The sequence below is a fragment of the Arachis hypogaea genome, chromosome 19 (assembly GCF_003086295.3).
Source record: "Arachis hypogaea cultivar Tifrunner chromosome 19, arahy.Tifrunner.gnm2.J5K5, whole genome shotgun sequence".
Lineage (NCBI taxonomy): Eukaryota > Viridiplantae > Streptophyta > Magnoliopsida > Fabales > Fabaceae > Arachis > Arachis hypogaea.
The window spans coordinates 61,899,212-61,926,394 of record NC_092054.1 but is presented as its reverse complement, the minus strand read 5'-3'; the positions used below and the strand labels follow the sequence as shown (position 1 = coordinate 61,926,394).

The window sequence follows — 27,183 nt, the reverse complement described above, 5'->3', positions numbered from 1 at the left end:
CAAACCAACAAACAATTCTCACATAAAAAATTTGAGTTATCACAAGTATAAATCCCAATGAAAATTAACCGAAGTATTTAGACTCCGGGTCGTCTCACAAGGAATTGCAATGAAATGGTCAATTATTGCTATGAAGGAACAAAGGGGGTTTGGTTAATAGAAGGGGCAATAAAATAAATGACAAGAAAAGTAAAGAGAGCAATTAAAGAAAGTAATTAATAAAGAGAGACAGTCATGGCAAGGTTTGAGATCATAGGCTTTCTATCCTAGTCATTAATCATAACAATTCTTAACAAGAATTTATCTTATTTCATTATCCCCAATGTTGGAAGAAGGTGTAAGTTATCTTCCATTAGATAAAGTCAAACAAGACTAGTTAACCTCAATCTAAATATCCTAATCAACTCACTAATAGAATTAGCAAGAGATTAGAGTCAATGAAAATCATATTAACTAACAACTCTAGATCAACAATCTAAATTAGGTATTAACGACTCAAGTTTGCCCAATTACTCTTTCCAAGCCAAGAATGCTCAAAATCTACTCTAAAGCCCAACCAAGCATTTTGTCAAACACTTGGTGGGTACAAATGGAAAGTATGATAAATGTGCAAGAATAATAAATCTACCAACTACCAATTGCAAGAAAAGTAAATTCACAACTCAAATCAACAATTAAAAGAATATCAAACATTAAATTTCATTCAAAGGGATCTAAATCCAACATGAGCATCCATGAACATAAAAAAGACATAAAAGAAAAATTGACAAGATAAATAAGAAGAATATAGTAGTAGAAACAAGAAATTGTAAAGGAAACAAGATGAAATCAAGAATTGAACATGGATCTATGATGCAAATACCCTAGGAACCCTAATTCTAGAGAGAAGAGGGAGCTTCTCTCTCTAGAAACTAAACTACATGATGCCAAAACTCCAAACAATTGCTCCCCCCTTGCCCAAGCTTGAATTCAGCATAAAATAGCATCAGAAATGAGTTGGATTGGGCCCAAAATGAGTTGCAAATCGCTGGCCACGATTTCACTTTGGTGAACCACGTGCTCCATCGGCGCGCACGTGTACAATGTGCGTGCGTGCCTCTATACGTCAGGCACCTATAAGAAATTTTATATCATTTTGAAGCCCCAGATGTTAGCTTTCCAACGCAACTAGAACCGCCTCATTTGGACCTCTGTAGCTCAAGTTATGGTCGATTGAGTACGAAGAGGTCAGGCTTGACAGCTTTACGGTTCCTTAATCTCTTCATGAGTTCTCCCACTTTGCATGCTTTTCTCCTCACTTCTTCCATCCAATACTTGCCTTATGAACCTGAAATCACTCAAAAAATACATCAAGGCATTGAATAGAATTAAAGTGAATTGAAATCACCAATTTAAGGGCCTAAAAAGCATGTTTTCACATTTAAGCACAAATCAAGGGAGAATTGCAAAACCATGCTATTTCATTGAATAAATGTGAGAAAAGGTGATAAAATCCCCCAAATTAAGCACAAGATAAACCACGAAATTGGGGTTTATCAAATCTTCCCACATTTAAACCAAGCATGTCATCATGCTAAGAATAAAGAAGGACAAGAAAAGGGGTATGAACATTTATTCAATGCAAATAAACTATATGCACCTATCTATATGAATGCAACTAAATGCAAAATGATTCTACCTACTTGGTCAAAAATCAATCACCAAGAACATATATAAGCAAGTAGGGCAAAGGTCATATAACGACTCACAAATTCTACCAATTCAAATATCAAAATAAAGTTCAAATAGACTTGCAATAAGAAAGCTCATGAAAGCTGGGAACAAGGAATTGAACATCGAACCCTCACCGGAAGTGTATCCCCTCTAGTCGCTCTAGTGTATAGGATCGATCACTCAATTCTCTTTTAATCATGCTTTCCATGATTTGTTTTTCATCTAACAATTAACAATTATTCAATTCATGCATACATTCATCATGAGGATTTATTCATAGGTTGTAATGGGGCTTGGGTAAAGGTAGGGATGCATATAGTCAAGTGAGCTTGAAATTTGGATCTTTGATTAACCTAAGCTCTCACCAAACATATATGACAACCTATACAATTCTAATACACAACCTAGCTACCCATGATTCCCACTTTTTTTTCACATACTCATGCATTCTCTTTAATTAACATTCCATATGCATTGATTTTTATTGAACTTTATTTTGGGGCATTTTTGTCCCCTTTTTATTTCTTTTTCTCTTTTTTTCTTTTATATTTTTTTTCTTTTTCTATATATATATATATATATATATATATATATATATATATATATATATATATATATATATATATTCAAAAGTATATACAAATGTATCAATGCATATGGTTTTACATATTTAATGCATAAGCATGTACCCAATTCCCAAAAATCTTCAACAAAAATACAAAAACACACTTTCCTCTCAACCAATGTCCCAAGTTTCCCATACCCAAATGATACACACTCTCACTAGCCTAAGCTAATCAAAGATCCAAATTAAGGACATTTATTGTTTTTCACTTAAGGGTAGTGATGTGCTAACATTAAGAACAAAAGGGATTAAATAGGCTCAAAATTGGCTAACAATAGTTGATGAAAGGTAGGCTATTTGGGTAAGTGAGCTAAATAAAATGATGGCCTCAATCATATAAATGCATATATACATGGAATAATGGACATAAAGAATCAAACAAATCAAATATTACAATCATAGAGAGAGAATAATGCACACAAGAATGGAAATAAGTGGTTACAGGATGTAACCACACAATTTGGCTCAAAACTCACAAGCTTGTGTTCTTAGCTCAAAAATTATGTTCCAAAATAAATTCTTCAAGCAAGTTCCACAAAAAATTTTTTCAAATTGGTAGGGTGCCCTAGAACAATTTTTCTTGGAAAAGAAATCATCACCCTAACCAAGTAGTCCTAACATAAAAAGAAGTGATGAAAAATATGTACAAATTCTAACTAGTATGTAACCTATCATGCAATGCAACAACTAACTAGCAAAGGAAATTAAGAATTGGTGTTGAAAAAGGAGATTGTTACCCATGGAGATCGGTCGAATGACCTCCCCACACTTAGAAATTTGCACCGTCCTCGGTGCATGCAAAGAAGAGCAAGGTGGACGGGTTGCTATAATTGATGAGCTCCTTCAAAAAGTTATGCGGGTGAACTTGTTTGTTGCCCCGTTTAAAAGCTTTTCCTTTTCCTCTTTCGGTGGCCAACCTAAAAGGAAAGAAAAAGAAAGAAAATTAAGCCTACAATAAAGATATCAAAGCAAATAGAACATAGGTGAGGGCTAATGCCAAATAAGAGTAAGGTTCTCACTACATGGTAGCTACAACATGTGAGTGAGAAAACAATATAAGCTAAGGCATATTAACTAACACTTGATGCAAGAGTAAAGTCAAAGCATGAAGAGCACTCAAAAGCATCAAGTACAACTAGAAAGAGTGGGTCATGAAAGACATGCAAGTTCATATCGATGCACAAAGAATATAAGAGTCATACAAGATTAAGCATTGATTTAAAAGTTTCATCACCCAACAATATCAAACAAGTCAAGAAGCACTAAGATTAACCAAGAAATTCTCAACAATTGAGTCAGAAAATTCAACACCATTATTGAAAGAAGAGACTTAGAAAAAAATTGAAAACAGGCTATAGAAACAAAATTGAAATGTAAAGAATAGAAGTATACGAATGCGATAAACAAAAGAAAATGGCAGAAGAGGAAAAAAACTATTTTTTTACCGGCACGGACGCGTCATGCACGCTTACGCGCCGATGTGCAGTTTGGCAGAAGGAACAAGCGATGCGGACGCGCACAGTACGCGTACGCGTGCTAGATGAAGTTGGCAACCGACGCGGACGCGTCACGTACGCTTGCGCGGCAGGTCGCAGGTACAGAGTAGGCACAACTTTGGCACAACTCTCTGGTTTTTGTACCAAGAGTGTGAAATGCACCACCGACGTGCGCGCGCACAGCACGCTCGTGCGCGGATGCCCTTTTTTTTTTCAAAAACAGGGCACTCTCCTAATTTATAAGTATTCTAAAACAATCACAAATCAAATTTAACAACAATTCTTTTTGGTTTTTGAAAAATTTTCAAATACAAAACAAACAAAACTTACACCTCAAGCAAAATGCAATTTAACAACAACTAATCTAATCAAAACAAACTAAGAAACAACCAATCAATAAAAGCAAAATGCATAAGAGTGTAGAAAATAACAAAAACTACCTACAATGGCAACTCAAATCACTTATTAACTAAATTTAAAAGAGAGTGGAAAGAGTTTACCATGGTGGGGTATCTCCTACCTAGCACTTTTAGTTTAAGTTCTTAAGTTAGACATTTGGTGGGGGTCCTTGCTAGGGTGGTTTATGCTTGAATTCATCCTTGAATCCATACCATTGTTTGCATCTCCAATGTCCACCGGGATCCCAAATTAGGCGCACAAGGCCTTCAACCCTTTCCATGAATGTCTCTCTTTATTACTTGCTTTCTTTAATTGCTTGTTTGATTTACTTTTCTTGCCATTTATTTTATTGCCCCTTTTATCAACCAAACCCCTTTTACCCCTCATAGCCAATACGCATACACTTCATTGCAATTCCTAGGGAGACGACCCGGAGTCTAAATACTTCGGTAACTTTTCATTGGGGTTTGTACTTGTGACAAAACCATAAATTTTTTATCGGGAGGATTATTTGTTGGTGCAGGACTATGCTTGCAACGAGAATTCATTAATTTTGTGTGAAATTCTATACCGACACGACAATTTTCTTAAATCAAGCTGGCACCTCAGTCTCGTGAGTGCTCGGCATAACATAGTTGCTCAGAATTTGTTGCCATAGCCAAGCCTCATCATTAAGATAAATGATCTTGATGCCTTTAGGATTTACTGTCGACTTACCCATAACCCAGGGAACAGCAAGATCAATGGCTATGGTGCGGTTCACTACTTCCCAATCAAAACTCATAAATCTCATGGCTTCCTCAGCCTGCTGATAACCATCTGGTTCATTTGACTTAGGCTGGAAATGGAGGATATCTTCAATGGCCTCTTCAGTAACTAAAATCTGTTTCTCTCTGAGCTATACTGCATCTGGGGTCGTCTTATAATAGTTGCAGTAGAATTCTCGGACCCAAGATGCATTAACCTCAGTCAAGTTCCTCTCCAGAAAGAACCTGCAGCCTCTCTGTTTGATCTGCTCAGTAGTGTACTATTGTAATTCAGGTGGAATTCTAAGGGCCTTTTCTAGATATAGGTGTCTTTTACTCGCAAAGATCTCATATTTCAGTTCACAGTAGCGATTTGAAAACTTGATTAGATCAGTTGCAGGCACTAGTTAATATGCTTTTTCCTGCGGAGTGAAGTTCTTCTCACGCCAGGAATCATCATGCAGAATATCTGTTAGAGCCATAGATGATTGGTCTCTTTTCCGTTTACCCGTGGTGGCCTTAGCTTTTCCTTTCCCTTTTGGATCAGATATCCTGAAAAAAGTAGAGTTTCCAGGATATTATTTATCAAACCAAAGCAGAAAAACAGGAAGGCAAATAGTAAGCAAGCATTTCAAACAGTAGATGGGCAAAAGAGGAATAAAAGCCAAAGCATGAAGTGAGTTAGAAAGATATAGAATGTTGGAGTGAATGCAAGATAAAATTCAAAGAATTCAATCAGAGATCACAATCCAAAAACTATTAAAAGAAATGCAGAATTCTTGTTTGTCAAGAAAAACAATAAACATGCCTTGAAATGGGTGAAGGGAGTTAGTGTAAAACTAAGAGAGAAGTTAGAAAGTTAATGAAGTCAAGAGTTAATAAGGGAAGTTAAAGTTAGTGGCATGGTACTGTGGTTCCAAGCAAACAGAAGTTCACATGTTCAGAAGATTGAAGAACAAGCAACTCACATTCAAGCGGATAATGCAGAATATTAATGATATATCAGGTAAAGAAAGCACAAAGAGAAGTAAAATCATCAACAATGCAATGCAATGAAGAAGGGAACCAAAAAGGATAGGGAATGCTAGCCTAGCATGTCATGAGTGGACTTTGGGTTTAAACCAAATAAAGCACAATGTGAAAGTACCAAAGGCGAGTCATGAATAGCAATTAAGTAAAACCGTTTTTAGAAAAATTGGGCAGCATTCCAGCTGTAAAAGGGACGTTCCCAAAAAATCAAAAGCTAAATAATGCAAGCATTAGCACTTTCAAACAGGATTAGTAGGTAATATGAATCCTAGAACAAATAATACCAAACTAGCAAGTAAATGTAATAAGTAATTTAGCCAATCCAAAACAGTAATAAGTAGGTATATGCAATTAGCCTGGTCTAAGCAAATCCAGAAAGCACGCAGTAATTTAATGTATATGAATCAACAAGGAAAAAGTAAATTGCAACAAGAATGCTAATGTATATGAATTTATATAAGCATTGGTATCAATCAATTAAGATCCGATGAAGCAAAATAGTATCGAACAGCAATGAAACAGCAGTGAGTACCAACATCAACAGCCAAGGAATAGATAATTCAAACAGCAGGAATGGAGCACTTATCAGACCTAAAATCCTCTAACCACAACCTAGCTACCTAACAGCATGTATTTCTATCTAATCCTAACATACAGATTAAATAATTAAACTGACTAGAATAAACAGAAATTAATTAAAGAAGTAAGTGAACAGAGCCATGGAGGCAGCGAAACCTGGAGCAGGGTAGAGGAGAAGGGTGTTGGAAAATGGAAAGGGAGGGGGTGCAGTGGCGCTGCCTAGTAGCAGTGGTGGCGGCAACACGGCAGAGGCACGGCGGTGGCTGCGGTCAGAGTTGAGAAGGGAGATAAGGGGAATATGAGAAGAAGAAAGGAAGGAGGGGGAGAGACGAACGGCGGCGGGCAGGGCTCGGCGACGGTGGCACGGTGACGCTGTGTTGGTCGCAGCGGTGGCAGTGGGAAGGAGAGGGGGCGTTGGGGAAGAAGAGAGGAAGGATGAGGGGGAAACGGTGGAGGTAGGGGTATGGGGTTGCCGGCGGCTGCTCCGGTGAGAGGGTGGTGGCAGGCTGCGGTGGCTATGGAGTTTTGGAGGGAGAGAGAGTGAAGATGGAACGTTGGGGAAGGGGGGTGAAAGTGACGCGAGGGGGCTAGGGTTTCCGCGTCAGGGGGTTAGTGAATTTAAATCCACGCGTACGTGTGGGTCATGCGTACGCGTGGATGAGGTAAAATTGCAACGACGCATAAGCATCATTGACGCGAACGCGTGAAGAGGGATAGGTAGACATGACGCGTCCCCGTAAAGCACGCGTACGCATCGACCAGAATCGTGCTAAACGCACGAATCCAGCATCGTTTTGGCGTAACTCTCTATTTCATTTGAGGGTTCAAAAATTTGCATGCGACGCGTGCGCGTCGCACACGCCCACACGTGGTGTGCTAAGATGAAAGTGACGCGTACGCATCATGGACACGCACGCGTAGGCCAATTTGTGCTTATCGCACACCAGCCGCATGATTCCAGCCCAACTTTCTGGTCGTTGGATGGAGACACCGATTTGAAATCGACGCCCACACGTGGCCTATGCGCATGCGTGGTGTGAGTTTTTTTTTTTTTTAAGAATGCAGAATGCAAAATGCAGATGCTGATGCTATGTATGAACATTAAGGAAAATAGAATAATAAAAATAAGAATAAAGCAAAACAAAATTAAACAAAGACTGAAAAAGAATGATCATACCATGGTGGGTTGTCTCCCACGTAGCACTTTTAGTTAAAGTCCTTAAGTTGGACATTTGGTGAGCTCCTTGTCATGGTGGCTTGTGCTTGAACTCATCCAGAAATCTCCACCAATGTTTGCAATTCCAATAGCCTCCGGGGTCCCAAATTAGGCACGTAAAGCCTTTGATCAAGTTAAAGCAGGTGATCAGGCTCCAGGAGTGTTGATTATCAGAATGAATTCCAGGATCCCAAACCTTGCTTTTGTACCCGTCTTCGCTTTTATCTACATTGTTCCAACCGGGCGGTACGTAACCTGAATTTCCACTGAGATACCCAAACTTTTTCCGAAATCCATTCAATCGAGCTCTAAACCAATCCTTGCACTTCCATTTAGAGTGCGGAACCGTATTGAACCTTGCCTGCAACTTCTATTACTAACCATCTCCCTCTTATTCTTAAAGCCATAAAGAGCTCTAAACTAGCCATCGGTTTCAAGCAAACCATATTCAAGTGGGAAGATGAAGATAAAGGCTAAAGATTTTACCCACTTGAAGTTTGTATTGGGTGGTAATGGCCTTGCGAGAGGTGTTTCCAGTGGTCTTTCAAGCTTCACTCCCTTGTACTCTTCTGTGAATTCTTCCACTTCCCTACAAACCTCTTCAACTGTAACCGCGTCTTGATCAAAGTCTTCGATTTCTTCCCCATCACTCAAGTCATAAGTTGGAGGTTGAGAAAAGTCTACCTCCACATCATCTTCATATTCACTTGGGGAAGATTCTTCAATCTCAAAGAATTCAATTGCGGATACAAGTTCATCATTAGGGGAGCGTGATTCATGATCATCATTACCAAGGAAACTTGCTTCTTGATCTGTTCCATCCAGTTCTTCATAAGGTACATGCCTTGGGGGTTGTGCACTATCCTCCTTAGCATTAATTGCAAATTCCTTGGCGGAATTCTCCACAACTCTTGATTTCCATGGAGGTTCAGCGTCTTCTAAGTCTTCAACCAGTTCTTCTTCTTCGATAATTTTGGCTTCCTCTACTTGTTCCAGTATAAAGTCATGCTCTGTACTGTCCATCAGAGCTTCTAGTGTCTCCTTTGTGCTGGGGGCTAATCGATTTATTGCTTACTCCAGTTGATGAAGGGCTGTATGAAATTTATCCACTGTTTCCTTGAGACGATCCTGTGATTCTTGGTTTGCTCGGATTGCATGATTAGGATCATATGGCTCTTTGGTCAATAGATTTGGACATGGTGCATATGGAAGTGGTGGTTCTTGGTAGTAGGGGGCTTGTGAGTGTGATGGTTCATAGCTATGTTGAGGAGGGGGTTCATAAGCATAGGGTGGGGCTTGTTGGTAACTACAAGGGGGTCCACCATATCTATCATCTTGGTACGCTGATAAACCCATATTTTATCATATATTTTGTGCTTAGTTTGAGTGATTTATTCAATCCTTCACCCACTTATTCATATTAATTACATGGTTTTACTTTCTCTTCCTTATTATATGATGTATGTGAATAACATGTTTCCTATGCTTTAAAATTAATTATTTTAATTACCTTTATTTCCATTCGATGCCGTGATTAGTGTGTTGAGTAGTTTCAGATCTTCTAAGGCAGGAATGACTTAAAGGATGGAAAGGAAACATACAAAAATGGAAGGAAAGCATAAAACGGAGTTTTTGAAGAAACTGACATCCACGCGATCGCATGGGCGACGCGGCCGCATGCCAAGCGCGAAGAAGCAGCGATGCGGTCGCATGACTGACGCGACTGCGTGACAAGGAACACTCCGAATGACGGGACCATGTGACCTACGCGGACGCGTGACAAAGGCCATGCACCAGAAATTGCAGAAAATGCCCCCAGCGAATTCTGAAGCCCTTTTGGCCCAATTCCAAGTCCAGAAGGCATAGACCAGAGGTTATGAAGTGGGGAAATGCATCCATTCAGGGAGACTCCACTTTAGTTTAGTTTTCATGATTTAGATTTAGTTTAGAGAGAGAGGTTCTCTCCTCTCTCTTCTGTCTTAGGATTAGGATTTAGGATTTCTCTTAGTTTTAGGAGTGACTCTCGATCCTAGGTTCAATGTTCCTTTACTTTAAGCTTCCCTTTTACTTTTTATTCATTCCATTACTTTAGTTGGTTATTTGATGTTGCAATTTAATTTATGAATTTTTCCATGTTACAGATTACTCTTTTGAATTAATGTTATTTGAGGTATTTCAGTTTATTATTGCTTTTCTTTTATTTACATTATTGTTATTCCCATTTGAAGGCATTTTTATTCCAGTAGATTTATTTTTCTCCTTTTGGTCTTGGTTAAGAAATCAGTAACTCAGGAGTTATCAAACTCAAACATGAATGATAGTTGTTATCTTTGTTAATTAAACTGAACTTCAATAATCCCAATCTTTTCTTAGGAAATAGATAGGATTCGAAGATCAAACCAATTAATCCCTTGACTTTCCTTTATCTTAGTAAAGGTTAACAAAGTGGAATTAAGATTCAATTCTCATCATCATTGATAAGGATAGCTAGGATAGGACCTCTAATTTCTCATACCTTGCCAAAAGTTTATTTACAGTCATCTATTTATTTTACTTGCCATTTAAATTACTTGTTCTTTATTTACTTTAATTGCTAATTAAACTATTCACTCCTCATTCTCAAAACCCCAATTTACAATTTCCATAATCAATAATAAGAACATACTTCCTTGCAGTTCCTTGAGAAGACGACCCGAGGTTTGAATACTTCGGTTATCAATTTATTTAGGGGTTTGTTACTTGTGACAACCAAAACGTTTGTACGAAGGGATTTCTGTTGGTTTAGATACTATATCTACAACGTGACTATTTTTATGAAATTCTTTACCGGCAAAAATCCTAACGTCAAAATGGCGTCGTTGCCGGGGAACTGCAATCGTGTGCCTTATTATTGGTTATTGTAAATATTTTTCTTTTACTTGTTTATTTGTCTTTATTTTCCCCTTTTATTTTTATTAGCTACTATGAATTCTCACCCCTTTCGCTTTGAGTTTGGTTCTAATGTTATTGAAAGGAATGAAAGTTATAACAGGAATATGCATCAAGGTCAGAGCAATCAAAGATGGATGGAGCCAAGAGGATCTGATCAACCCTTTAGACAACAACGCCTTCCAAGATATCATGGACAAAGACCATTCTACAATGCATACCAAGCAAATAGACATGGTGGACAACCTTGTAATTACCAACAAGCCCCACCCTGTGCTTATAGGCCATCCTCTCAACGTAACTTTGAACCACCATACTCACAAGCTCCTTTTCACCATTCACTACTGTATGATCCTCATTTACCCCAGTTCCAATCCAATCACTCCCAAACACCACCACTTCCCCCTGTACCATATCCAAATCTATCACCCCGAGAATCAGAGGTTCGCCTCAAGGAAACAGTAAATCGACTTCAAACAACCCTTCATCAACTGGAGCAAGCAGTAAGTCAATTATCTTCTAGACGTTCAAACATTCAAGGACATCCCACAGCCCCATGTGGACAATCTAACGAAGAGCGTAGTATGAAGGAGATACTAGAAACTCCAGTAGACAAGACAGAGCATGGTTTCGTACTGGAACAAGTAGAGGAAGCTGTCATTATTGAAGAAGAAGAGTTGGTTGAAGACTTAGGAGACGTTGAACCTCTATGGGAATCCAAATTTGTGGAGCATTCTGTCAAGGATGTTACAATTGATGCTAAGGAGGATTGTGCGCAATCCCCAGAGCAAGTCCTTCATGAAGAACTAGACAGAATAACCCAAGAAGCAAATTTCCTTGATGATGATAGTCACAAGTCAAGTTCTTCTGGTAATGAGCTTGCATCCGCAAGTGAATTCTCTGAGATCGAAGAATCTTCCCCAAGTGAATACGAAGATGATACGGAGGTAAATTTCTCTCAATCTCCAGTCTATGACTTAAGTGATGAGGAAGACATAGCTGGCTTTAATCAGGACATGGATACATTTGAAGAATCTTGCAAGGAAGTGGAGAATTTCACAGAAGAGCACAAGGGAGTAGAATTCACAGAACCACTGGAACCACCTATCCCAAGGCCATTACCACCCAATACAAGTTTCAAGTGGGTACAATCCTTAACCTTTAACTGTATTTTTTCACTTGAATATGGTTTGCTTGAAACAGATGGCCAGCTTAGAGCTCTCTACGGCTTTAAGAGTAAGCGGGAAATGGCTCGTACTCAGAGCTGGTGCATAAGGTTCAATAAGGTTCCACGCTTCAACTCGAAGTGCATGGATTGGTATCATGATCAATCAGATGGATCTCGGAAAGCATTTGGTTATCCTGGTGAGAATCTAATTTCTAAACCGCCTAGATGGAAAAGTATGGATTAAGACGAAGGCGGATTTAAAAGCAAAGCTTGGGATCCTGGAATCTATACTGACATTCGTCACCCCGGGAGCCTGAGAATCTATTTGAAGCTACTCAGAAGCTTTACATGCCTAGTTTGGGACCCCGGAGGCTATTGGCATTCCAAGCATTGGTGGAGATTTCTGGATGAATTTAAGCATAAGCCGCCATAACAAGAAGCTCATCCAATGTCCAACTTAAGGACTTTAACTAAAAGTGCTAGGTGGGAGACAACCCACCATGGTATGATCTTCCCTTTTTTCAATTTTTATTTTAGTTTTATTTGTTTACAAGTTTTATTTTATTTTATTGTATTGAACCTAGAGTTTTGCATCGCATTCATATTTGCATTCTGCATACTGCATAAAAAAAAAAGGGTGTGCGACGCGACCGCATCCCTCATGCAATCGCGTCAAATTGCGAAAAACACTACCCACGCGACCGCGTCATTCACGCAGCCGCGTGACCTGGAGATCGGCGTAACCATCCGACGTCCAGAAAGTTAGGCTGGAATCGTGCGGCTATTGTGCGTTTTGCACAAATGACCCACGCGATCGCGTCCCTCACGCGATCGCGTCACTTGCACAGCACACATCCCACGCGACAGCGTGAGCGACGCAATCGCGTCACATAGGATTGCACAACACCCCAAAAGGAGATTGAGAGTTGCGCTGAAACGACGCTGGATTCGTGCGTTTAGCACAATTTCCGGCGACGCAATCGCATACCCCAGGCGATCGCGTCATTCACTCTTTTTGCTCTCCACGCGATCGCGCCACTCACGCGATCGCGTCAACCACCTTTTCGCCCCAACCACGCGACTGCGTGCCCCACGCGATCGCGTGGATTCAAATTATAACCCCCCCAGTCACGCGAACCCTATCAGTCGCGCCCCCCCCCCCAAACCCCTCCACTTCCTCTCTTCTTCTCCAACCCCCAACCACCACCCAGCCACCATCACCGCCACCGCCAAACGCCGCCGACCACCCAAACGCCGCCGCCACCCACCCCCCTTCCTCCTTCCCCCTTCTCTCTTCTTCTTTCTTCTTCTTCCCCCCTAACCGCCACTACCCACGCCACGCCACCACCTCCCACCGCCGCCGCCGTCACCGCCCAGCGCCACCCACAAGCCCCCCTCCCTTCCCCTATTACCCCCCACCCCCATTACCCCTACCTTTCCCTCCCTTCCTCCGAACAGCCACCACCGTCGCTGCGCTACCCTCTTCCGCCACACCGGACGCCACTGCTATCATCCCCAGCCACCTCTCTGCCCTACTCTCTTTCTTACGCCTACCAGGTTCTGACAAACGCTACCCTTCTATCCTTCGTAGTTAATTCATATTTTTTTGTTTATGTTCCTCATTAGGCTAGTTAGATATGCATGTTGTAGTGGATTTTAGGTTGTTAGGTAGCCTAGGATATGGTTAGTTGATTTAGGTCTGTTTAATTGCGCTGTTCGTGTTTTTTGTTTTATTCTGCTATTGCTGTGATGATTGTAATATTCATATGTTGTACTTCCTTGTTTCTTGCTGCTCTATATGCTGAATTTTCATGTTTATATTCCTTATATGTAATTGCAGCTTTAATTTTGATTCATATGAACTATTCTGTTGTTTTTTATTTTTCGGGACAATCCAATTTTAGCCGGAATGCTGCCCAAATTTCTGTAAAATGTTTCCATTCATGTCTTGATTTTGGCATTTTCAACTATGCTTTCCTTAGATCTAACCAAAACAATTCATGAATTCCAGGGCAAGCTTTCTTATTCTCTTTGATTTCCTGGTTCATAAATTGCATTTTTGATGTTTGATTCCATTTTTTTTGCTATTTCTATATCTATCTGAATCATTATCAACTTGTTTTCCATGTTTGGTTATGAGTTACCTGTAGCCTTTAATTGTGAATGCTTGTTACTTAGAAACTTATCATTATGCCACTTACTTTAACCCACTTTTTACTAACTCACTAATGTTAACTACCTAAACTCTTTTTCAATTCTAACCAAATTAACCTTTCAAAACTTCTCTTCTGATTTTCTTTCACTTTCTTTTAACATTCTAACCATGGCATGATGTTAATTTTTCTATTTAACATGAATTCAATTACATTTTGGATTGTGAATTCTTCTTTTCAGACTTTTAACTCCTATACAATCCTTAATGCACATTTACTTAACTCATTTTCCTTATCCTTTTGCTCCTTTGCCACTATGTGCTTCTTTTGTTAATTGCCTCTTTGTTTTCCTGTTTTTATTATATCCGTGAATTCTGTTTTTCAGGATGTCGGACTCCCACAAAAAAGGGAAAGAAAAGGCAACAACTGGCAAACAGAAAAGAGGAGAAGCCTCTATGTCTATCATAGATCTCATGCATGATGCCTCCTTGCGGGAGAAAAATTTTACCCCGCAGGAGAAGGCCGACCAGTTAATCCCAGCTACTGATCCAATAAAGTTTGCAAACCGATACTGTGAGTTGAGGTATCTGGTGTTTGCAGCCTCCAGGAACCTATACCTGGAGAGAACTTTGAAGATCCCAGAAGAACTCCAGCAATACACCTCTGACCAGATCAAACAAAGAGGCTGGTTCTTCCTGGAAAGACCCCTGACTGAGGTCAATGCATCTTGGGTAAGGAAATTCTACTGCAATTACTTCAAAACCTCCCTAGATGCAGTGAACCTTAGAGGAAAGCAGATTCTGGTCACTGAAGAGGCCATTGAAGATGTTCTGAAGCTTCTGCCTAAAACTGATCAGCTGGATGGTTATCAAAAAGCTGAGGAAGATATGCACTTCATGCGATTTGATTGGGATGCAGTAAAGGCTAGGATAGCCCTTGACAAGAGAGTTCCTTGGATTATGGGTCAGAACACTACCATGCCAAAGGAAATCAAGCGGATTTACTTGAATGATGAAGCTCGGCTTTGGCATCAGATACTTAGCAACTTCATTATGCCGAGTACTCACGAGACTGAGATACCAGCCGCTATGATCACCCTCCTTTGGTGTGTGATGGAGGGTAAGGACCTGTACCTGCCACGCTTTATCCGGTACTATATGGCCAGGGTCCAAGTCCGAGGCACTCTTCCCTTTCCTTATCTGATTATGCAGCTAGGACGTCGAGCTGACGTGCCTTGGGAGGATGCTGATGAGAAGCCACCTGCTGCAGAATGCAAGAAGATTATCCCGCACAGCAGGAACTTTCTGGCTTTGGACTATAGACCTCCATTCCTCACTGCTACTATTGAGACAGCCACACCATCTGCCGGCCCCTCTTCTTCCACAGCTACCCCAGCTACCTCTGCCACCACCCTTGCACCTCTACCTGCCCCAGAGCCCATCTATCATCTAGTGCACCGCCTGTTTCGACGGCTTGACCAGATGGAGCGTCGCAACAAGCGACGCTATGAGCACCTGAAGCTGATGATAGATCTGGCGACATCCCCTCCGAGCCTGACACACCATCTGAGGCATCTGAGGAGGAGGCGGATGATCACGAGGCAGAGACCCATCCCCAGAGCAAGGCAGAGCAGGCAGGCACCCAGTAGGCAGCATCACATCAGGAGGCTCCGCCTCAGATTCAGGCTGTAGACCCCGAGATCCCTATTCATACAGCACCTCCTCTGCAGCAGGCTGATCCTCAGACCACCACCATAGAGACCCCAGCTACCCGTCCTTCCAGTGATGACACCCCTTCACACCCTGCTTGAGTGAGCATCGGGGATGATGCTACATTTTAAGTGTGGGGAGGTCGCCATCTCTAGCGTTCTTTTTTTGGTGAATCACTACATAATCTTTTTATTTATTTTGCTACTTTTCTGTATTTTTCTCTTTATTTTTATTTTTATTTTCTCAGTACTTATATATATTACTATTTTTATGTATTTATTCTATATTGCACTTTAGTTCATTTTTAGCCATTTAGTTTTAGTAGCAATTCTAACTTATTAGTTATAGAAATTGTGGATTAATTAGTATAGTTTACCCTTTTTAGCATAAGATAGCTTAGTTTGAATTGAAAAATATAAAAAGGAAGTAAACTAGGGACTTGAACATAATAGAAACAATCCACACAACTTGTATATATAGCATTACATGTTAGTTAGTTAACAAAATTTCATCAAAGAGAAACACTAGAACTTTAAAGCCATTCAATATAAGTTTTACATTGAGAATAATGGGAATTTTTAACTAAACCTGCATGACATACATAAGTGATAAATAATTTTTGAGCTAGAGAACACACAGCCTGTGAGTTTTGAGCTTAATTGTATGGTTACATTCAAACCATAATATTTTATTCCTGTGTGTTCCGCCCTTCTTGAGGCCATTATTTGATTTTAGCTCACTTATCCCAAAATAGCCTACCCTCTACATCACCCTTGTTAGCCCCCTTGAGCCTTTAAATCCCCTTTTATTCTATAAACCACATTACTAGCCTTAAGCAGAAAAACAAAATGAAAACCCCAAGTTGAATTCTTGGTTAGCTTAAGATAGGAAGTATGTATGGTTTAAATGTGGGAAAACCTATTGGGAACATGGATGATAAAAACAAAAAGGTAGAAAAGTTGAAAAGAATAAAATAATTCAAATAAAAGTTTTGGGAAGCATGCTCATGTAAAATCAAAATAATTGAATTACCATGTGCATTAAAAAAAATTTATTTTTAGTATGAAATAAAGTAATGCACATGGGATAAAAATAATAAATATTGAAACATGAGCATGTAACATCAAAAGTGGGAAAATATGGGAAAATAGGTAAAGAAGCTTTGCTTTACAAAGTATGTATGTTAGGTGAGATCTTAGACTAATGAAGGATTCATTTATTAGCTCACTTAGCCCTATACATATACCCTTACCTTTACCTTGGCCCCATTACAACCTTAACTAAAGACCTCATGATTTTTGGTATGTCTATATTCTATAATTGTTGATTGGTTAGATGAAGAACAAAGTTATAGAAAGTAAGAATAAAAAGAAGAATAGAGTGATTAACCCAATAAACACTCAGTGACTAGAGAGTAAACACAAAATCCAGTAAGGGTTCAATAGCTCATTAACATATATCTCTGCTTAAATTATTAATTATCTTGCAAGTTTATAAAATGTTTCTCTCTCCCATCTCAATTGTAAAGGCACTTTATCAACTATCTAAGGTTTGGCTATATATATATATATATATATATATATATATATATATATATATATATATATATATATGACTCCTTAAGAATGTGAATTAATTCAACTACATGCAAGCTTTGTATACAAGTGAATAAAAATTAGAATTGCATGATGCATCATTTATGTAGGTAGTTGCATTTAGATTAGATTGCATTGCATGACATTCCACCACTTTAACCTTACCTTACTCTTTATCTTGGACTTAGCATGAGGACATGCTATTGTTTAAGTGTGGAGAGGTTGATAAACCCATATTTTATGATATATTTTGTGCTTAGTTTGAGTGATTTATTCAATCCTTCACCTACTTATTCATATTAATTGCATGGTTTTACTTTCTCTTCCTTATTATATGATGTATGTGAAAAACATGTTTCCTATGCTTTAAAATTAATTATTTTAATTACCTTTATTTCCATTCGATGCCGTGATTAGTGTGTTGAGTAGTTTCAGATCTTCTAAGGCAGGAATGACTTAAAGGATGGAAAGGAAACATACAAAAATGGAAGAAAAGCATAAAACGGAGTTTTTGAAGAAACTGGCATCCACACGATCGCATGGGCGACGCGGCCGCATGCCAAGTGCGAAGAAGCAGCGACGTGGTCGCATGACTGACGCGACCGTGTGACAAGGAACACTCCGAATGACACGACCGCGTGACCCACGCGGACGCGTGACAGAGGCCACGCACCAGAAATTGCAGAAAACGCCCCCAGCGAATTCTGAAGCCCTTTTTGGCCCAATTCCAAGTCCAGAAGGCATAGACCAGAGGTTATGAAGTAGGGGAATGCATCCATTTAGGGAGACTCCACTTTTGTTTAGTTTTCATGATTTAGATTTAGTTTAGAGAGAGGGGTTCTCTCCTCTCTCCTCTCTTAGGATTAGGATTTAGAATTTCTCTTAGTTTTAGGAGTGACTCTCGATCCCATGTTCAATGTTCCTTTACTTTAAACTTCCCTTTTACTTTTTATTCATTCCATTACTTTAGTTGGTTATTTGATGTTGCAATTTAATTTATGAATTCTTCCATGTTACAGATTACTCTTTTGAATTAATGTTATTTGAGGTATTTCAGTTTATTATTGCTTTTCTTTTATTTACATTATTGTTATTCCCATCTGAAGGCATTTTTATTCTAGTAGATTTATTTTTCTCCTTTTGGTCTTGGTTAAGAAATCAGTAACTCAGGAGTTATCAAACTCAAACATGAATGATAGTTGTTATCTTTGTTAATTGAACTGAACTTCAATAATCCCAATCTTTTCTTAGGAAATAGATAGGATTCGAAGATCAAACCAATTAATCCCTTGACTTTCCTTTATCTTAGTAAAGGTTAACAAAGTGGAATTAAGATTCAATTCTCATCATCATTGATAAGGATAGCTAGGATAGGACCTCTAATTTCTCATACCTTGCCAAAAGTTTATTTACAGTCATCTATTTATTTTACTTGCCATTTAAATTACTTGTTCTTCATTTACTTTAATTGCTAATTAAACTATTCACTCCTCATTTTCAAAACCCCAATTTACAATTTCCATAATCAATAATAAGGACATACTTCCCTGCAGTTCCTTGAGAAGACGACCCGAGGTTTGAATACTTCGGTTATCAATTTATTTAGGGGTTTGTTACTTGTGACAACTAAAATGTTTGTACGAAGGGATTTCTGTTGGTTTAGAGACTATATCTACAACGCGACTGTTTTTATGAAATTCTTTACCGGCAAAAATCCTAACGTCATACGCACCTCGAAATGGCTCTTGACCATAGTAATTTGGTGGAGGTTGGTTGTCACGAAAAGGTCCACCATAACTATTGTCTTTGCATGCATTGTAGAATGGTCATTGTCCATGGTATCTTGGAAGGCGTTGCTACCGAAAGGGTTGATCAGATCCTCGTCACTCCTTCCATCTTTGATTATTTCGACCTTGATGCATGTTTCCATTATAGCTTTCATTCTTTACAACAACATTGGAACTAAACTTAAAGCGATAGGGGTGAGAACTCATAGTAGCTAATAAAAATTAAAAACAAAAACAAATAAATAAGCAAAAGTAAATATTTACAATAACCAATAATAAGGCACACAATTGCAATTCGCCGGCAACGGCGCCATTTTGAAACTAACCGGATTTTCTATCGGTAAAGAATTCCACAAATAAATCCTCGTTGTAAGTATAGTTCTAAACCAACAAAGAATCCTTTCGTACAAAAGTTTTGGTTGTCACTAAAGCAAACCCAATAAAATTTATAACCGAAGTATTTAAACCTCGGGTCGTCTCTCAAGGAATTGCAGGGAAGTATGATTTATTATTGGTTATGGGAAAGTATCTTTTTGGGTTTTTGAAATAGGGAACAAGGAAATAAATTGGCAAGAAAGTAAATTAATTATCATGAAAACCATTGCAAGGTATAAGAACTGGAAATCGCATCCTAGTTATCCTTATCAATTGTGATAAGAATTGTTTATTGCTTCCACTTAGTTAACCCTTACTAAATAAAGGAAAGTCAAGTGAACTAATCAATTAGATTTCTCAAGTCCTAGTCAACTCCTGAGAAAAGACTAGCTTTAGAGGGATCCAAATCAATCAGCAAATTCCAATTTTCAATCAACAAGGAGTTTGATAACTCAAGTGTCACCAATTACTCAACCAAAGCAAAGGGGAGAAATCTAAATTAAAATAAAAGTATCAATAACATAAATTGGAGAAAACAATCATAAATCTGAAATACCTCAAATTGTATTAAATAGAAAATCAAATCAAACATAAGTATTCATAAAATAAAATAGCAACATAAAGTGATCAATAAAGGGAAATAGATAAACTAATATGCTAGAATAAATAAAAGTAGAAGAGAACATAAATTAAAGGAAAATTGGACCTGGAATTGAGAAGGAATAAACCATAAACTAAGAGAAAACCTAAATCCTAAAACCTAGAGAGAGGAGAGAGCCTCTCTCTCTAGAAAACTACATCTAAAACCTAAAATTGTGAATGAATGATTCGTGTATGATTGATTCCCTCATTCTCCAGCATATATTCTGTATTTCCGGGCTTGAATTTGGGCCGAGAAAGAGCCCAGAATTCGCTGGGGGCGAATTCTGCAACTTTCTGCACATGGCATCTATCACGCGTACGCGTAAGTCACGCGTGCGCATCATTTGGAGATTTTTTCTTGTCACGCGTATGCGTCGCTCGTGTTCTGCGCTAGGCACGTGTCCGCGTCATCCATGCTCACACGTCACTGCCATTTTCTTCAAAACATCATTTTCGCGTGTTCCTTCCACTTTTGCATGTTTCCTTTCTGTTCTCTATGGCATTCCTGCCCTATAAAGCCTGGAAATACTTAACACACAGATCACGGCATCGAATGGTAATAAAGGATAATTAAAATTAACAGTTTTAAAGCCTAGGAAACATGTTTTCACATATATCACAGAATAAGGAAGGAATTGTAAAACCATACAAATTATATGAATAAGTGAGAAAAGACTTGATAAAAACCACTCAATTGAGCACAAGATAAATCATAAAATAGTAGTTTATCAAACAAAATATTCATAGAGGCATTACATCAAACATGCGGTTTGCAATATGCAAGTTTATCACAGTTAATGCTCAAATTCAATCATAATCAACCCAATAATCACATATCGACACTTGCAATACAAAGAGACAAAGAAAAGCTCTAAATTTAATCCAAGCAACATGAAAAGACAATAAACACTATATCAAAAATCAACACAAGAATTGGGGAAGAAACAATGGCAGTTCTTATAGCCACTGCGAACTTGCGGTGGTTGGTTCACCGGAAAAATACCGGAGGGGAAAAACTCACCGGTGGTGAAGAGAGAAAAGAGAAAGGAAAGAAAGAAATAAAAGAAAAGAGAAGTGAGAGAGAGAGAGAGGGTATAGGATGGAAAGGCGGTGGCGGGGTAACGGCGGTGGTGGCCGGCGGCAGGGTCGCCTGAGACTGGTCGGAGGTGGGGAGAGCAGCGGCAGTGAGGAGGGGAAGAAAAGGAAACTGCTGCTCAACAAGGCAGGTTGCTGTGTAATCGCCCAAAACGAGTCATGTGCGTACGCACAAAGGCCTGTGCGGACGCACAGAAAGCAAAAACTAGAGGGCTTTCGAACGCACACAGCGTGCGATTCCTGCGACTAGAGAGGGTGTATTAGAGTGTGCAGACGCACATCAGGGAGACCGCGCACAGATGTCACAAGATAGAGGGGTGTGTGCGTACGCATAGACTGGTGCGTACGCACAAAACGCAAAAACGAGAGTGATGCCAGCGCATAGAGCGTGCGGTTGCTCCCACCAGAGGGGTTGCACTAACGCGTGCGAGCGCACGGGCGCGTGCGAGCGCACTGGCGCGTGCGAGCGCACAGGCGCGTGCGAGCCCACAGGCACGTACGCTCATACAGAAGCTTCTTTCTCTTTCTCTTTTTTTTAGGTAATCACTTGAGGTACAGAGTCATCCGTGCGTGCACACACAGGTCCGTGCACACGCACAGAGCAAACAAAAGGGGGGGTTCATGCGCACAACTCATGCTAACGCTCCCACCAGAAGGGTTGTCAATTGGTGTGTGGACGAACACGTCTCTGTGGCCGCACCGATAGCACAGAAGGAGCAATGCGTGCGTAAGCACAAGGCAGTGCGCGCGCATAGGGTCATCTACGCCTGCGCACGCACAGAGCAAACAAAAAGGGGGTTCACGCGCACAACTCATGGTAACGCTCTCACCAGAGGGGTTGTCAATTGGTGTGTGGATGCACACGTCTGTGCGGTCGCACCGATAGCACAGAAGGAGCAATGCGTGCGTACGCACAAGGCAGTGCGCGCGCACGGGGCATCAAAAACAGGGCAGCGCCCGCGCACAGACTGTGCTAGCGCTGCGACCATAGAACGCTGCAAAGAGTGTGCGGACGCATAAAGGCGTGTGCTCGCACAGATGGTGAAAAACGCAGTTGTGTGCGCACACACAGGGTGGTGCGCACGCACAGGTGCCCTGTTTCACAAAGAATTTTTCCTTTCAAAACTAAGGTACCAACCCTTAGTACATCAATATATCAACCCCAAATCATACAAACAAGCATAAATTCATGATCCACAAGCAATTCAACTTATTTAACTCAAGAAAACATCAAACCAATCCTAAGTTAATCATCATATCACAAGAAAGCAACTAATTCAAAAAGCTATAAACAAAAGATAAAGTTGGAACAATGTTACCATGGTGAAGTGTCTCCCACTAAGTACTTTGGTTTAAAGTCCTAAGTTGGACTTTGCATGGCTTCATTGATCAATTTGAGACCTCTCCAAGGAGAAAAATCTCTAACTCCTTGGCATTCTTGGGTTGAGTTTTCTCTCTTGAATTAGACTTCTTGGCATTCTTCTCTTCTTCTTGTTCCTTGCCAACCTTAATCACTTCATCTTCGATTATATCGCACCCAAAGATAGAATAGGCTTCAAGGATGGGTTTCCTGGATTCCTCCAACGTTAACCTTGCTACCTTGTCATCGGCCTCAAAAGAATAGACTCCTGAATGTGCATCCAGCCTGAACCAGGATGTCTTTAAAAACGGCATTCCAAGTAGAATGGATGATGGCTTGTCTGAGTCAATGGGAGGAGTTTCCAAGATATGGAAATCTACCGGGAAGAGTAAACCTTGGATGTCAACTAGGACATTTTCTGCAATCCCCACAACTGATACAATGCTCTTATCGGCCAACACAAATCTCACCCCAGACCTCTTTAGGGGTGATAAGTTCAATCTCTCATAAATGGGGAGTGGCATAATGCTTACGCACAGAATCATTGCAAGTAACCAAACATGGGCCTGGATCATTGTATTTTTCAGGAATTAAAGAAGAGATAGAATCATCTACCAGCCATTTGTTGAGTTCGCCAATTTTTTCCTTGAGTGTACAAACATACTTTGGCACTTGTTAAATGGCTTAAAAGACAGGGACGGTGACTTCAACATTCTTAAAAATTTCCACCATGTTGGGGTCAAGTTTTTCTTGCTTCTTAGCCTTCTTAGCCAAAGTTGGAAATGGAATTGGCATAGGCTCTTCAAGCAGATTCTTCTTCTTTGGCTCCTTGGCCTTGAGCGGTTCCTCCTCTCCTTTTTCAACATTTTTCTCTTCATCCTTCATCACTCCCACATCATCTCCCACCTTTTGCTTGTGTGCTTTCTCACTCAAACTTGTAGGGACAATATCAATTTCATCCAACTTGGTGCCTCTCCTAAGGGTGATAGCATTGATGCTTTCCTTAGGATTCGGTTGAGGTTGTGAGGGCAAACCACTAGAAGTTGAGGCTTGTTGGGTATTTTGTGTAGTCGGAGGTGAAAGAGTCAAACGGGAGAGAGCCTCGGCAATAGTAGCCATGTATACTTCTTGTTTCTTGTGAAACTCCCGTTGCTCTTGCATAAAGGTTTGGAGTGTGTCATTCATGTAGGATTGATTAGGAGGAGGGCCTTGGTTGCCTTGAGAAGGGTTAGGTCTACTATGTGGATGTTGATACCTCCCTTGAGGTTGAGATTGTTGTGGTTGTTGGTAAGATTGTTGGTATTGTGGTTGACCTTGAGGGGCTTGATGATAGTAGGCTTGTTGGCTTGGGTAAGGCTGAGCTTGAGGGGCTTGGTTCTACCTTTGATTAGAATTATCCCTCCATCCTTGGTTTTAATTTCCTCCATGTTGATTGTAGTTGCGTCGTTGTGGGTATGGATTGGCTACCGCTAATGTAGTGTCCTCTTGGAGTTGAGGACACTCATCAGTGTAATGGTTGTTACAAGCACAAATACCGCATGATTTTGGTGGTCCTTCAATTCTTGGAGGTTGAGGTGGAGGAGATAGCAAGGCTTGGAGAATTTGTTGCCCTCGGGTGATTTGTCTCAACAAAATTGTCATATCACCGAGGGTCTTTGTCAAAATGGCATCTCCGGAAGGAGAAACTTCACTTAAAGCCTTTGGTTGTGGATTTCTTACCCTTGAGTGTTGAGTGGAGTCCGCCAAGTCTGCTATGATCTCCCAAGCTTCCTCGGCAGTCTTGTTTTTGGTGAGGGATCCCCCACTAGAGGCATCCAGGAGAAGCATATCTTGGGGTTCATCCCCTGACAGAAATAGCTAATAAGTACCAATTCGTCAATACGGTGGTGGGGGCAAGCTTCCAACAACTTCTTGAATCTCTCCCAGTACTCATAAAGAGTCTCTCCATCTCTTTGCATAATGCAATAGATTTTCGTTCGCAGCTTATCTGTTTTCTGCGGTGGATAGAACTTTTCCAGAAATTCCTTACGCAGCAAGTCCCAATTGGAAATCACATCTCCCGGTTGAGTATAAAACCATTCTTTCGCTTTTCCCTCCAAAGAGAAAGGGAAAGCGAACACCAAAACTGCTACCTCATTTGCACCATGTCTTCTCGCAGCGGAGCATGCAACTTGAAAATCCTTAAGATGCTTAAGAGGGTCTTCTCTGGGTAGTCCATTGTACTTGGGGAGTAAGTTGATTGTGCTGGTCTTAAGCTCTAAATTTGGATCCAAAGCCAGATACCGGATTTGTAGGTTGCAAGTTAATATCAGGAGCTCCGGCCTCCCTTAGAGTGATTCTACGAGGTGGATCCGCCATGGTGTTGTCACCTGAGTCACTCAAAGAGATTTCAGCACTCCCCACAGATGAGTATAGGGTTTCCTCGTTAATTGAAGAATGATGGTCAGAGATTGATGGTGATAGTGAATTGGCGTGCTCTCCAAGCAAGCCCGATTCACAATTCACAAATGCTAGCCGGCGCCGAGCTTGCCTAATATGAGTTAAAGTTATTTCTATTTCCAGATCAAAATGGGTCAAGCTCGGGTCTGGAAGCGACCGTGTCATTCAACTGAGGAAGTAATAAAGGCATGCAATTAAGAAAAGCAAAACAAGAATAGACAAATAAACATAAACCAACCTAACAATTAACAACCACTAAGACTAGCTAGATAGAAACGATATCTACAAATTAGTGCCAAGTAGCAAACAAGAACCAAATATTCACACTGTTCACATATTCATAACAACCAAAATTATAGCACTCATTGCACTTAAAGTGTGGTCCCCGGCAACGGCGCCAAAAACTTGACGTGTGGCAAACCGTCAACTTAGAATTTTCCAAAAATTGAGTTCTGTTGCAAGTATATTCCAAGCCAACGGATAATGCTCACAATCAAAGTTTGAATTCAAAGATGTCACTATCTGTTCCGAGGGTTACCTGAAACTGAAGGACGATCTCGGAGGAGATCTGCAGTTGTAGCCGGAGCTGTCGTGTCCGAATTGCTGAGCCTTGAGATGTTGCTGATCTTTGATCACCGGAGGGTGGTGGTACCTGTAAAAGACTCCGATGCTTAAGTTAGCACGGGCTTTGAGCAGGTTTTTTGTGTAGAATCAGAGTATGAGTTATACCTGGGTGCTCCAGTGTATTTATAGTAGTGTGGAGTGACCTCCCTTGAGATAAGTTTAGTTATCTTATCTTATCTTTTGTGGGTGAGTCCCTTTATCTTTGGCCAGCCACCTTTGGGTGGGCTGTGATCTTCTGCTTTGGGCCTGCTTGGGCCCTTATAGCAATTTGGCTGAGCTCTTTGAGAAGAGATCAGGGTCGACCAACCCTTATAAGAGGTCGGTCATTTTTGTCTTCATCTAGCCCGGCTCGCCTAGCTCGACCCGGGGTATGAACAGTGCCCCTGCTTGAGCTCGGATCTTTTCATGAGGTCATGCTTTCTGAGCTTTGATCTCTTTGGGGAAGTCATGCTCAAGCATCTTGGTCCAAGCTGCACTTCCGTTTGCGAGTTTTACGCTGAGTTTAAATGCGAAGTATTTTTTGCTTTCGCTTTCTTTTGCCGCGTTTGTTTCTTGAAAGGGTTACTTTCTTGGGAATACGCACGTGCCTTTAATGCCCATTGATTTTTGTTTTGCTATTTCTTTTCCCTATTTACACTTTGTTTGAAATCAAAGAAGAGGTTTTGCTCTCCGTTTCAGTTTCTTTCTCCCTTCTGTTTCGTTTCATCCTTTACGCTCGTTTCTCTTTCTGAAGTTTGCCTTTGGATTTGTTCATGCGCCTCTTCTTGCTTAGTGACAAAAACTTCCTTCCTTTCGTCCTCAAGTTCGTTCCTTTCTTGGATTTTTGGAGCTTTCACTACCTTTGGTATGGCTTACTGCTCATCACTCTCACTCCTTCTTCATCGCAGGTTGGTACTTTACTTCATGCTTTGTTTGTCGTCGTTCTCATTGCTTTCATCCTTGCATGCTTTCCTTTTGTACAAAGTTTCAATTTTTGTTGAACTTTTCTTCGAAAAGGTTGAAATTTTCTTTGGGGATTCTTATGTGCTCTTGTTTTTTGATAGTTTATTTTTATCTTTGCTGTTTGAAGAAATGCTGGTACTTAGGTTAAAACTCCTTGTATTCTCTTTTGCTTTAGAGGGTTAGGGCTGCGCCGTTTCCTTTTCTGGGTTCTTGCTCTGTTATTGCCTCCAAAGGGTGCTCCTGGGCTTTTGGTGTTGATCCTCTATTCTTTGTGAGTCCTGGGGTTCCCTTTTGCTGCCATATCTGACACTTGTTTGATTGTTTCTTTGCCATTCTCTTACTGTTCAAGTTGTTTGGTAGTGACCCCTTTTCTTTTTTTCTTACTGTAAGTGTAGTTGCTATATGTCTACTTGTAGGAATATTGTTGAGATGTCCACAAAAATCCCTACTGGCATGGCCGACTGGCTGGACTCTATAGTCCTGATGTGTGTTACTGTAGCGAATCCGGAGTACTGTGAGAGGCTTAGGAGGTTCCATAGGATCTGTAGTAATAGGGACGATGA

General features: G+C 40.3%; 1 non-coding gene across 1 annotated transcript; it reads left to right on the top strand.

Annotated features, from left to right (window-relative positions):
• Window positions 1-24,493: 24,493 nt before the first annotated feature.
• On the top strand, window positions 24,494-24,600 carry LOC112781105 (small nucleolar RNA R71). The gene has a single exon (XR_003191901.1). It is a non-coding gene; the product is annotated as a small nucleolar RNA R71 (small nucleolar RNA).
• The last annotated feature ends 2,583 nt before the right edge of the window (window positions 24,601-27,183 follow it).